The 14,704-nt window shown below is 45.6% G+C and overlaps 1 protein-coding gene across 1 annotated transcript in view; it reads right to left on the bottom strand.

Annotated features, from left to right (window-relative positions):
* The window catches only part of RIMS4 (regulating synaptic membrane exocytosis 4), a 47,395-nt gene that overhangs the window by 15,432 nt on the left and 17,259 nt on the right, over positions 1-14,704 (bottom strand). The window lies entirely within an intron of this gene.

Here is a 14,704-nt window from a genome sequence, read left to right as displayed (position 1 = left end):
GAAAAGGCCAGAGGTGATGTGAAGGCAGGATCCCTCCCACATGTGCCATAGGGGAATGGTTGGGCACAGCCAAAATGTTCCCCAGTGGCACCCGGAAAGGCACCAGCAGCAGAACACCCCAGAGGGGACTATTTCCCTTTGCAGACACCCTCGGCCACAGTGCAAAGGGAACTAAGTAGGTGCAGGCCTCAGAGACTCAGCCCTCTGAAATGAACAGCTGCTATTTTCATCCTCCATCTCGAGCGGCCTGTTGCTCAGAACAAACCACGTTATGTAATGAATATGTAATGAATACCATGACTATTAATTGCTTTAGCTAGTGTTAGGAAGCTCCAGATTTCAACCCACATACAGCAGCACTCATCCTGAAACGCATCTGCTACGAGTTTTCAGAATGATCAAAATCCCTTAATGATGCCCGGCCATTAACCTGGATTCAGGCGACAAACCTCTGGCCCAGGGTGCTCTCAGAAAGCCACCAGCTTTTTGAATGCCACCCCTGGAGAAGAAATGACCTGGCGACTGAGTCTAGAGAACTCAGGATCCCCAGATATTAAAGAAAACAAGTCTTTCCCAACTACTTTAGAAACATGGGGATATCTGTAAGAACCTGTTTAAAATACGCAGAACGTTGACTAGCAAGCTGCTTGACCTAAAATACTTCTTGTTAGATCTTGTGTGAAAAGGCACTTAAAAAAAAATCCGTGAGATATCAGAAATGCTTCCTATCCCGCTTCTCAAATTACACTTACGCTGAAACGCAGAGACAAAAATTCTCCAATAAATACGGCTATAAAGCCCCTTTTCCTCTGGTATCATGAGGTTTCCAAGTGGGTGAATGTGTTGGCCCCAGGGCTCTGCACCAGCTGCTGTCCCCACATACGGCTCAGCACGTGTGTGCACGTCCCCATGGGCCAAGAGGAGAGAATACGCGTGTTCTGGGTTAACATTAACTACGCTTTGTATTTGTCTGCCTACAGCAATGTACGGAGCACATTGTATAAATCAGGAAGTCACACAAACGTAAAACATTTTTAACATGTGTTCAAGATCCGAACCTTCAGGCAAGAATAATAATATAGGCATCAACAAAAGCAAAGCCTCCTGAAACGGCCTGACTTGCCAGTGGCTGCAGAGCCGGTCCCTTCGCTGTACCTCCTCCAAGCCTTGTGCAGCTCTGCTGGATCCTCTGACGGGGTTTCTGGGCTCTTCTCAGAGCGCTTCCCACAGCCTCGCGGGCACACTTGATGGTCCATTTCATTTGTCTCACATCCACCTCCACAAACAATCTTTTAGTCATCTACATCCTTCTGCGCCTTTAAGGTTCGTCCTTACGAGAGCCTTGTAAGCAATCAGAGCCGAAGCAGCAAATGACAAATATAAGAAACAAATTAAAAATGCCCTGTTGTCCATCTGCTTCAAAAAAGAAAAAAATCTCTTATTTTCGCAATCTAATGCCTGGAGACATTCATACTTAGAAGATTATGCACCAACATCTGGCAATAAACTAGAGGCTTGGGACAGAGCAGGGCTTTAGAGCTTGCTGCCCCCTATTAGCCATCTCCCGATTCAAAGCTAATGAGTAAAGCAGAAGGACCCAAAGGCCAGGAAAGGCAGGTATCCAGAGCGACTGCTGCATCTCACAAACCATCTCCCTGTACTCCAGAGAAAGGTTTCTCCAGCTTCCTTCCCCTCCAGTCTGCTTTATGTCAGAAGTTTCCCTTGAACAGAAGGGGAGGAAACTTTTGTCAAAAAGGCAAGTTCCCAAACCACTGTGGCCAGAGTCAAGACTGAAATAGGATGAGATGGACGTAAGCACAAGAGATGCCCCCAGAAATGGGACAGAGCTTCCTAAATCACACCCTTAAACCTTTAGTCAAACTTTACTCGCACTCAGCACATTACAAAAAAGCCATGTTTTAACCCCCTCCGTTGGGAGAGATGGGCAGATCATAAACGGCCCACCTGGAAAGGAAATAAAGATGTACAAACCTGCACTGCTTGTCTGGGGACCAAAACCATTTCACAAGCCACAGTCACCCAAGAACAACCTTCTCTGCCCAGTGTGGAGCATCGTCCAGGGGCTGTGCCGCCTCCCTCACCCGAAATCTTGTGCTTCAACAGCTTTGCAAATCAAGGTTTATCTGTGAGGGCGTTGCCTGGCAAAACCATTTGTCTTTATTTAATTGTTAGTGGTATCTGGAACAAGTAAGAGTAGCACTGATGTTTTCTGTGGGGTCACCAGATTGATTTTCTGCACCTTTTCCAATGAAGCAGTAAACGACAAAGGTTAAGTGGCTGGTCAAGAATACAGTGCAACACGCAGCTGAAGAGCAGATTCGACTTCAGAATGACCTTGAGAAGAAGAAATCTTTTGCCCAAATAGCCAGGCTGGAGCCACCCAGCACCTCACAGACGCCAGGAACCAGAAGGGAACAACCACTCTGCCAAGTTTTCTGTGTTGACAGGCGCTTAGATTTTGTTCTGCTCAGCCAAACAATTTATGTTTGGCTAAAGAATACCTTCCAAAAAAGCCATTCACTCTGGATTTGAAGATACCGAGAGATGAAGAATCTGCCATTTGCCTGTGCAGTTTATTTTACTACTCAATATTTAAAGATGTGACTTAAATTTGCCTGGTTTCAGCTTTCAGCCATCAGTTTTTCTAATGTCCTTCTCCACTGCAGGGGCTGCTTTGTGTTCTCGCTATGAAGGCTCTTCCGCAGTGTTATCAAGTCATCTCTCAGTATTTTTTGACAAGTTAAATAGATTGAGCTCTTTATGTTTCGTATGCTCTAGCATTTTTTTTCTCCTGGCCTTGAATCTTTTTAATGACCTCCCCAGGTTTTAAACGCCCCTTTGAGAACACGGCAGAACTGGAGATGGCATTTTAGTGCAAAAACATGTACAGAGACAAAAAAAAAATCAGCTTGTATTCTCATCTTCACTCCTCCTGCTTGCAGCTCCCCAGAGCACAGCGACCTCTTGGAACAGCATCACACCTCTCCTGGACACTGCAGCTCCTGCCTGTCCTGATGGTACAACCTTGTACAACATTATAATATATAAAGAATAATAATAAATATAATAAATTATTCTTAATATATTAAGAAATATGTAAGAAAACATCTTATTTGAAAGGAGACAGCAAAAGGTCCAGACAGCTTTTTGCCACTCTCCTATCCTCAGTGCTATTTATTATCCTGATAATGGGTACATTGCCTGTGAATTTTGTAAGGTTTAAACTCATGCCTGCTCCAAATAAAATGAAAACGTTGAATATCATCACGGCCCACAGCTTAGGGGAGGAGGGCCGGGCGCTGATCTCTTATCTCTAGTGAACAATAACAGAACCCGAGGGAATGGCAGGAAGATGTGCTGGGGAGGGTCAGGTTGGACATAAGGAAAAGGTTCTTCCCCCAGAGGTGCTGGACACTGAACAGGCTCCCCAGGGAGGCGTCACAGCCCCAAGCCTGACAGTGTTCAAGCAGAGACTGGACATCATCCTCAGACACACGGTGTGACCTGTGGGGTGTCCTGTGCAGGGCCAGGAGTTGGACTCGATGATCCTTATGGGTCCCTTCCAGCTCAGGGCATTCTGCGATTCTGCAAATAGCAGCAGCCCTTCGAAAGAGCCTCCTGCCTTTGAGACTGTTCCTTGACAACTGCTTCTTGAGATGCGAAGTAAGTTTTTAAGCCATTTATCACTATCACATTTTTTAGGGTCATGTTGTTCTAGGACAAAACCCTTACATGCTTATCACATTTACCCAGATACCTGCTCCTACTAAAACTCAAGGGAAAAAACCATCTAAGACTCATTTTCCCTAAGTCCTTCTTGACTGGCATTAATTATATTCCATCATTTTGTTCGTTATTAATTGGATCTCATTATCTTGTTTTCCCTAATTCTGTGACACTAGACCAAATAACTAAAAGTTCCCTCCAGACAAGGCAGTAATGGACAAAGATGAGTAAGGTGACGGAGCAGGTGCCCCGCACAGCACGGAGCATCCTTTGGAGAGCTCCCTTCCCAAATACACTTCCAGCTCTTCTCATGGATGATGCCGCTCCTGTGGCAGAACTGCCTGCCACCCAGAATTGTATTTGCCTTCTCTGGAGAAACAAGACTCTTCACAGCCCTTCCTCTCTGCTATGGACAGGACTCTCCAGGCTCGGAGGACATCAAGTCTTGAAAAATCTATGCGAATAATGCAATAGCTCACCACAAGGTCACGATTATGTAATTATTACTACCACACAGAACCGCTCTACACTAGATGTTTATTGAGTTGATGTTTCTGAGGGACAGAGCGTGTCCCTTTCACCGTTATCCTTGCACCATCTCCTCTCTTGTCACCTCCTTCTCCTCCACCCAAGTGTTTGGTACCTTCCTTTTCCAGTTTGCTTTCAATTTTCTCCTCCATGTTTGCTCAGTTTGCTGGATGCTATCAACATAAAACAAAACCAGCATGATACATGTGCTACAGACCCTCACGTACTTGAGAACTAATTGATATTGATTCAACCCTGAGATTAGGAATTGATGAATTTCAACTCAATTGGCTTTGCTCCTAAATTAACCAACTGCTTCCAAACACGGAACATGTTGGTACCCAAAGCACATGGCCAGGCAGCACCAGCACAGGCCACCCAATACACACCAAGGATCTGGCAAAACAGCCAAATTAGCTTTTTTACCTTCCCAAACTTCACCTTGGGGTGCAAGGCAAGAAAAAAAATATCAAGAAGAGAAAAATCAGTTGCACACTTACTTTCGGGTTGCATTGGTTCCTATTGCAAAGCTCTGGAAAAAATCACATTTTGCATTTTCCAGGAAAGCCTAGTCCAAGCCTGAGCAAACAGGCTGCGTTTCTATTGCTTTTCTTACCCAAACCGAGCAGTGTGCATCGATCTGCATCCACACACACACAGGGTATCAACCAGGGCAGACTCTGCTCTCCGGTTTCACACCCGGGTTCTTCAGCTTTGCTCCAAAATGTGGCGCGGGTACAAACCAGCACTTAGGAAGCGTGGAGAACTGACAACCCCAGTGGGAAAACAGAGAAAAACCCATTTGTCAGAGTCGATGCACTTTTCGGAGCATGTTGCACATCATGTAGAAGCAAAGATGAGGGGGATGAGAAGGATGAAGGTCTGTGCAGCAGAGCGCCCTGCAGGCAGCATCCAGCGCGGGGACAGGACCGACAGTCTGCCAAGGAGATACAGCCCGAGCTATGCGGTACATTACACCAGATCCTCCTGCTCTACCCTCAGCTCAAACACCGTCTCACATGCGCTTTCATTTCCCACAGCCACAAACTTCACTCTTAAGGTCAAAACCAAAGAGTCGATTCTTGCTTTCTTCTCCATGAAGATCCACCCCAGAGAAAAGATGATGCATGTTAGTTTGGGGTTGAAAATGAAGAAGAGAAAACACCAAGCACTCATCTGGATATTATCACCTGTTGAGATTAGGGAGAAGGTCCCCAAGTCCAGCAACTGGTCTTTGACACATCTGTGGGCAAAAAGCAGCAGTGGGAGTCAGCTCAGCACGCCGTGAGACTGCTGGTGTGCTCACCATTTTACCCGCTTCTTATTTTCAAATACTCCGATAAAAGAGCCAAAACGTTAGCTTCTCCGCTTCAGACTTTGTCACTGCATTGTTGCTCCTAATGGGTTTAAAAATAACAGGCTACTTTCTGTTCAGTCAGATGCTGAGTCCCTACAGATGTGTGCTCAGATTTGTGTGCCGTGAATCAATTCTGAAGCGAATAAAAGTCTTCCCACAGCCTTGCACCACCGTCCAACACCTGCGGCAGCCTGGCACACGCTGACCAGCAGCTGTCGGGGTGGCCAGCGCACGACCTTCCACAGCGGCATCTGTGTTCGGAGCAAGACGTGCTGCTCTTCTAAGGGGATGCTACTGCTAAGGGAAAATATCTATCTATCTATCTATCTATAAAAATACTGGATTGTCACTTCAGAACGCAGTTTAACGAGATGAACTCAATCTCATCATGCCTGGCAAGCTCTGACATCCAGCCAAGTATTCCCTACATCGACATCCTAATGGAGCGTGAATTACGAGCACCTGAAGAGAGGCAGTTTGTACTGCGCTCCGGAACACGCCAGAATATCATCACAGCCTGAATAATCCACCAGAAATGTCAGAAAACGGCTGGGGATAAGCAGGGGCACTAATCAGGCTGTTTGCTTCATTCCCTTGTCCTAGTTTCAGACACTCATAAAATCACACCCTTCCCAAATTAAGCAGAAAACCTTCTATGAGATGTAAAAATAAATATATATATATATATGTATTTCAACATGTTAATTCTTAATCTGTGCAAATTAAATACATCCACAGGGTTGGGAAAGGTCAGTCAACTGTTCTTGTGAGAGCCAGAAAATAGTAAAATTAGCAACTATTTGTATTGCTGTGACAGCCACAGAGCCCAGCGGAATGCAGAGCAGGGCCAGGCAGCCTATGGAGAAGCCAACGAGGCACCTCCTCTGAACTCCCACCCATAGCAGAGTCACCAACACGTCCCACTGCTCCTGGGCCACTACAGTATTTGATATTTTAGCACAGAGAGCCCTTTGTCCCATCCTAGTGTTCAACCCTGCCCACAGGCAGTGGTCGCACCTGTGCCCAGATGCACGGACGTCAAACCCACTCCCCCTGAACACATGATTTTTGCTTCTTCCTCCTCACTATTACAAGGACCAAACCCCATTCACAGGGTTATTTTGATGAGGCTGGCAGCAGTCTGGGGGGCTGCCCTCCCTGGAGATGAAGCTTCCTCTGGCTGCAGAAAGGCAAATCATCCCATAGCTGTAGACAGCACAGGAGCTCTGCAAGTCTTCAGAAACATAACAGCCCTGTTATTAAAGCCGAACAGTAGCTTAATTTAAGTAAGACACCGCTAACCTTCTTCCTCTTCCTTCCTATAAACACTAAAAGCAGAGCACAGATCTGACACCCCCTGTCTGTCCCTCCACTGCCCCAGCCCTGGGACAGCAGCATTTCACCCTCTAACCCTCTGCCAAGCACCAAACCCCCCCGGGGGTTTTTAGCCTTGCCTGGAGTGTCCAAACCCCCCCAGCCCAGCCCCCCAATTCCTCACCCACGTTAAAGCAGCAAGTGTTTTCTCCCCCAGGCTGCAGTTTGTTTTAAACCCCACAATATCTGTATTTAAGCAAATCTCCACCGCAGTGAGATGTGACCACCTCTTGCAGGTTGGCTGGAGCGCTGGTAAAGCGCTGCTTTTGCTTCCTATCTCCGCAAGACCCATTTCTGTATTTTAAACTAGGATAGTGTGATACATTTTTCCTGTTCCTTTTTGAGGCTAAATCCAAATAGTTCCCATGAAACTATTTTTAATTTTGACCTTTCTGATAATTCATCTATATAACCAAATTAAATGGCCAAAATTTTAATTTAAAAATGTCTAAAGAAAGAGCTCTGTAACTAACATGTAGCCAGGAAAATTACTTGGAGATTTTTTCCTTGGCTGACAAGAGAGAAAGCTAATAAACCAAAAGGTAAACATACATATATTCCACTGCCAATGACTTTTAAACAATTTTTGACTATGATAAAAAATTGTTTAGCTTTTCACCATTAAAAAGTTACAGTACCATAGCACTAACAAAAACATTGGGATCTTTCAGAGTATTTCATGGGAACCACCTTGCAACTGGATCCAGAATTCTTTCCATGTCTCTATTTTGTTTGCAGCAGCGGGATCCAAATAGCTTCATCTGCTTCTGCATTTTTATTTCTATAAGAAAACGGAACACGCTGCCCCCTTCTTTTCCCCCCAATCTGCCACGCTTTGCAGGAGAGCCTGATGCAATGCAACGTCCGTACGCATACAGAAAATTCACTGCTGTAATATCTCACCAGCAGCCAAGCAATGAGACCCAAGCGCTGTCCCGGCTGCGGGCCCAGGTCTCCAGGGACAAGCACGGGACGGCTGACGCTGCCCCAGTTGTCCCTGGAATTGCTGCACGTCTGGGACACACACAGCCCAGGCTCATCCTGGAGAACCATCCTCTGCTGCTTTGTGCTTGGGCAAGGGCTGATGACTTAAAAAACCCACAACTAACTATGATATTTATCATTCAATGAGCCACATATCTACACATATCTGATCGAGGGAGGTCCTCCTTCCCCTCTACTCCACCCTGGTGAGACCACATCTGGAATATTGTGTCCAGTTCTGGGCCCCTCAGTTCCAGAAGGACAGGGAACTGCTGGAGAGGGTCCAGCGTAGGGCAATGAAGATGATTAAAGGGGTGGAGCACCTCCCTTATGAAGAAAGGCTGAGGGAGCTGGGTCTCTTTAGTTTGGAGGAGACTGAGGGGTGACCTTATTAATGTTTATAAATATATGAAGGGTGAGTGCCATGAGGATGGAGCCAGGCTCTTCTAGGTGTCAAACAATGACAGGACAAGGGGTAATGGGATCAAGCTGGAACACAAGAGGTTCCACTTAAATTTGAGAAGAAACTTCTTCTCAGTAAGGGTGACAGACACTGGAACAGGCTGCCCAGGGGGGTTGTGGAGTCTCCTTGTCTGGAGACATTCAGAACCCGCCTGGACATGTTCCTGTGCGACCTCACCTGGGCGTTCCTGCTCCAGCAGGGGGATTGGACTGGATGATCTTTTGAGGTCCCTTCCAATCCCAAACATACTGTGATACTGTGTGTGATACACACACACACACACATCCTGACTGCACAGATATGAGGGGATCCAGTCTTTCCACTTTTGTGATTTTGTAGCTTAAGCTTGACTAAGAGTCATGTCTATCTTAGAGTCTGCCAAGCCAAGGAGGGTTTAATTGATGGGTTCAGAGAACAGGTACACCTGGAACAGCCACAGACAATTAATAATAAATAACTGGGTTTATTTAAACCACTACATTGTAGTATTTATTCCCTAGAAAGCCGGGGGAAATGTCTGACAGAGGACTAACAACCAGCAGCGCTTTAAGACAAAATGTTCTCAGTTCAAAACTCTTAGAACTTCGTCAGCTATAAAGGTCTGGGCATCAGAAAAACATGAAAAGCCAAAAGGTGGGTGGTTAGTTCGTCTGCCAGGGCCATCCCAGGGCTTTCTTCTTGTTATCTCACCAGCAGGACCAGAGGTGGAGCCAATTCGGGTCCCAGTGGCTCGAAGTCCTCCAGCTGACCAACATTAGTTACCAAAGCCAGGTCAGGATCTCTATTTGATTACAAGTGAGTTGAACCAGAGCGCCCTGTCCTAATTCTGCTGTCCATCTCACACTATTAATAACTCTGAGGATGTTGCTTAAGTCCAGGATCTGAAATATGAATGAGCCTGAGCTGCAGAAAACCTCTCCATTTAGGAGAAGATGACAAAAATGAGATGACTGCACAAAAATAAAGCCGCTAGAAAGTGTCATTGTAAGGGAAGGATGGCATGAGATGAAAGAGCTGCCCTGCCTACATTTCGCTAATCCAGGGAGCTTTGCACAAGGCTGGTCCTAAAACTGCAAAGTATGTGCTACATTTATAGGAATGATGGAGGGAGGGGAGAGGGGTGAGGACACGGCTCTGCCTTATGTATTAAAGAAGTAATTGACTCCCTCAAATTCACAGCTGGAGCAAGTAAAGTTTAGTTATGGTCAGGTAAAATTCAGGGGGAAAGAGCTGACAAGGCCAGATTCATTAACAAGATTTTTCCCCTTTTCTTCTGTCCCATTGATGCTCTTTTAGGAGGAAGCAGCTTTGTCAAGACTACATGTGTGAACACACAGAGCAAGCAATGGCCTTGGCACAGTGAATGAGTCATACAACCTCTTGTTCATTTGTTATAAACACAATTAAAAACACAGCCACATTTCTTTAACAGGCATGAAGCCACAGAACCCTGGAGTCATTCATAAACTAGAACCATGATGCGGAATCGCGCTTAGAATAGCATTTGATTTGTGTTTAGCTTGGGTTGTAACTACATCATATTTTCCTTAAGGAAGTGAATGATCAGATTCACGAGGAGTTGACTTTAATTATACACACTGCTTAACAACTTGCATCCATTTGGAAGCAATTATTTGATCCACTGTGGCAGCAGAGAGGGGGAGATGATGGTCTGGTTTCCAGAGAAGCCAAACAATTTCAGGCATTCAGCTTCTAATTCCAGGCAATTTCACCAGTTGATACAACTATCTGTGTCAGCCTTCACTGAAGGTGTTGTCATGTAGTACCTGTAGCAAAAGCTAAAGCAAGCCAGCACGCCAGCACGTTTTCCCCTGTGTGGAGGGAGAGCACCCTGCCCTTCACAACCATGGTAATTTGGCTGGAGGCATCTCTGGACAGCTGGACGAGAGGGTCAGGCTTCCACGCTCAGAAGCAGGATAGGACCAGCCATCACATTGTGGCAGCACCTTACAATATAAAGTGATTCATGGTGTCTAAGAAATCAAAGTGGTCAAAACACTGGGTTTCATCTCACGGCAACCAGCCCTGCCAGTCACACATCATAGATACCTTCAACCGGTGACAAGTCAAGCCGTTCAATACTGAAAACATCGTCCAATACCAAAAAGAGATGCTGAAATTTAACTAGCAGCCTCCTAACAACAACAACAAAATCTGAGCAACATTTTCACCCTGAAGAGATGCACACAGACTCATCCGAGTGACAAACTCTCCCACAGATGAACCCGGCAGACATGTAACTACATCTGCCTCCTACATGCACAAAAGCAGCACTCGGAGATAAACGCACCCCAAATTATTTGAAATCCACTGGGAAATTCAGTTCACTGTCCAAGCAGAATATTGAGCTTCCAATAGAGGAAAAAAAGCCCTGTGGCCAGAGCTAGAAAACAAACATAATGTCTTAATCTCCACTGAAAGATACTGGAGAACGTGAGAAACCAACCAAAATATCATGTCTGTCTGAAGATTACTGAGGATTTGAGGGAAAAAAACCCAACACTGATAGTGTAGATTAATGTTTTAAGAACAATACCAAGATCTAATCTTCTCAATTATCAACCATTAGATGCAGAAAGAATCTGTCCTTTGCAAAGAAGAGATACACTATGGCGTTCAACATTGTATTAAATGGAATCTGTGTTAATCAGTCAGCGTAGAACGGCCGTAAGAAGCAGATGGCTGTTTGTAGCATGGCTACCCCATGACACATATATGGCAGCAAGTTCTCCAAAATCCCATTAATTGTGCCAAATACTTCTAAATATGTTTTGTAGAAGGAGAAGAGATGAACAAAACACTTAAGAGCGCCTTGCTGACTTGTCTCTACTATGTGAGCAGAAAAGAGAGTGGATGAAGAAGAAATAAAAGTAGTACAGACTTATGATATAGCATCAATCTTGCAGACAACACTGCCAGCTCAGGAAGATGAAACATGCACTCCAGAGCAATATTTATCTTTATTTAGGAGTGAAAAAATAGCTTTAATATAACTAACAACAACAAAAAAAAGTTTGATGGGAACTTCTTTGTAACTGACCACCAGTAATGACCCGAGGTCAGAAGAGGACACTGTGCATCAACCTTGACTTATGAAGCATCAACTTGCTTTCTTCTGATGCTTGCAGGTAACTCTGACACTTCTGTGCTCACACTTAAGACCGGGCTGACACAAGGAGGCCTTGGGATCTCTTGAGGTGGCCCTGGCAAGCTCAGAGACGTCCATGTCAGGGGCAGCACAGCCCCTGTTCCACAGCCACGCTGGTGACCTGCGTCCAGCTGCCACCCCAGGTTACCGGTACCAGGGTGAGCTCTGCCGTCAGGTTCCAGCCTCCACATTTATCTGAACACAGAAACAAACCTAAAGGAGAGCAGACACACAATTTTGAGGGTGAACTTCAGAGAGAGGCCCTTGGTCCCAACCCATTCCCAGTGCCCCATAACGAGACAAAATTGAAAGCGAGCTCAGGAGGTAAATAATGTCCTTTCCTCCCCCTCCTGCCTGCGGAGCCACAAGTTCAGGGCTCTGTTTCCTTGGCAACAAAGAAGAGCATCACAACAGCGTCCTCACTAGCAAATGGCACAAGAAAATGTGTCATTTCTTTTCTCTTCGGTATCTTTTATCCCTAGGGAATAAGCCTGAACTCAGAATTCACCACTCAGCAAAGATGAAAATAGATATCTATTATTGCTATTGAAAATGCAAGTATCTTTGGAGCCTTTAAGCTTGTCCAGAGATAGGTAGTGAGTAAGGGATATTAATTTATTAAGTTAAAAAAAACCCAAAACTACACCTCACTGAAGTCACCTTTAAAGACAAATTATAGAACTTGAGGAGTTTGGGGAAAAAAAATGCAGCTCATAAATTTAAGATCTGTATTTTAGATTCTGTTAATATTCACTTTTGAAAAGCATTAGAAATGAAGATTACAAATTTAATAATGCAACACATGGGAGGAATTATCCTCCTCCCCGTATAAAAAGGCAATTTGTTCTTGCCTATAAATTGACTTTCTATTACTGTCATTAAAACCAGCACAATGTGCTAAAATTAGGGTGTGCCCCACCACAGCGCTGTGGCAACCCACAGCCAAGAACCCACCATGGTGACAACGGAGAAGACAACCCAGCGAGGCGAGAGGGGCAGCGGACAGCGCTCCCTGCCCAGGACAGGAGGTCTCCTCGCTGCAGGGCTTTGTGGTGCTGCTGGTCATTAACGAGGGATCAAAAACCAACCGGACAAATTAATGAGGAAAAAAGCCAAGAGTAGAGGAGGTCCCCAAGCCACGAGTCAGTGACTGGGCCAGCATCCCGATGAAACAGCCCGATAAACCTGCACAACCCCCACTCCCTGGGTTACGAGGTGGGCACTCTCAGAAGCCAAACTCCCGGCTGGCAGACGTGGGGGCTCTGCAAGAAGCCACGCTCCTCCTTTCAGGTTTCCTCCATGGTGTCAGACCCTCTTACCATCTCCCTGACTCTCTCCAGACACAAAAAACGCTTACTCCTTCTATTTTGCCACAACACAGAGAAGATCAGAGTTCTCAGACTGCGAGTCTCCCATTCACTTCCTAAGCTGCTTCTGAATTTTCCTCCTCTGCAGCTTGTGCAACAGGTTTCATGGATGTCCCGTGTGGTCCCCGTGCTCCGTCTATGCCCAGCCCACCAGAGCATCTGCTCCTTGCCTCTCACTCAACATGCTCACGTCTAACTCCACATGTGCCTGGAGCATCAGGGACGATGGTGCAATGCCCACACAGAACTCGCTTAGCAGCACCAGCATCAAAACCTGTATTCTGTGATTTCCTCAAGCAACTGCATAGAAACAGCTCCACTGAAAGAACATTAAAATTGTACTGCCAGCTCTTTAACGTCCCCTGTCCCACAGCTCTTATCCATCTCCAAGTTACTGATGGGTTATGACACATTTCAATAATAGAAACCTCTTTGCCACTTCCCAGCACTGGCACCATTCCTCCCTTTCACTGCTAACATACCTACACAGCTATACATTAATTCTGCCTTTTGCTTTACTTTTTTAAAAATCTGTTTCACCCGTACTTTATGTGACAGGCAGCTAGGTGGTTTGCTCACACCTTAGCTACTTCTAGAAGAAATCTGAGCAACGAGCACTGGGAAATGAGTTCATAGCATCTGCTGATGGTTCTCACCTTTCCTTTGCTCATGAAGTGTCCTGAGTTTTAAAAGAAAAGAAGCTGGTCCTTGTTCAGGATTATCAAAGAGTAACATCGGTCAGCACACCCAGCCAGTGCCCTGTTCTGGGCCAGCAGGCGGGCAGGTCGGGCCAGCTCAGCGCCCTCAAGCACTAATGGGTGGCTCTGATGGGATGTCACTATGCGAGAGTCATCTGGCAGTGTAAGAACAAAGCGCAGCCACCAGTATTTGCTTAAAACCCTCCCATTTACCCAAATATTCATTCAAAGAAGCTTAATGGTTGGAAATAAACGCAAAGGGGACTTGTGATAACCAAGGCAAATCCATTTGTGACTCTGGCATGTGCACAGAAAGCACCTGGCAGTCTCCAGCAAAGCCTGGCTTTAGTCTCCCCGCTAAAGCAACTCCTAGGTCGTGACATGTGCAGGTGTTTGGGGGTCTGTGCTTTGTCCTAGGCCTAATTTGGAGAAAGATGTTATGTTTTGCTTCTGCTCTGACTGCACATTTCAATCAGAGTAAACCATAACGCTACACTTGGTTTTGAAGTTACCACTAAATTTTAGTCCTCTGGATCCACACATGACTGTACATCCTCCTGGTATCCTGGAAGCCGTATTTCTGCTTGAAGTGTCTTCCTGTTGTATCCGTTCTCCTTAGAAATTTCACTTTACCAAGCATGTTATACTATACTTGTCTTTTTCATGTATTTTCTGCTACAGATATGTGACTTTTCACCCTTGTATTTTACAGTTGTATAAAACAGCTTTCCCCTTCCCACAGTAACCCCCTCCTTTGCACAGCTGCTTAATGAATCCCAAGTGTGACATTTCCTTTTCCACAGTGAGGTTTGGGGGAAGCTGCAAACCATCCCCGAGACGAGCCAGAACCCAGAGGAGGCAGCAAGTCCTCCCCAGCAGGAGCCGCAGCTCTCCCAACAGCACCCACCACACAGGGCGACACTCCACTTGTACTCAACTAACCAACAAACTTCCCTAAACAAATCAAAACATCAACTTTAGGAAGTATATTCAAGCTTCTATACACTAAACAGTTTC

Source organism: Streptopelia decaocto (assembly GCF_964273445.1).
Source record: "Streptopelia decaocto genome assembly, chromosome: 14".
Taxonomy (NCBI): domain Eukaryota; kingdom Metazoa; phylum Chordata; class Aves; order Columbiformes; family Columbidae; genus Streptopelia; species Streptopelia decaocto.
This window is presented reverse-complemented; position numbering and strand designations above follow the sequence as displayed.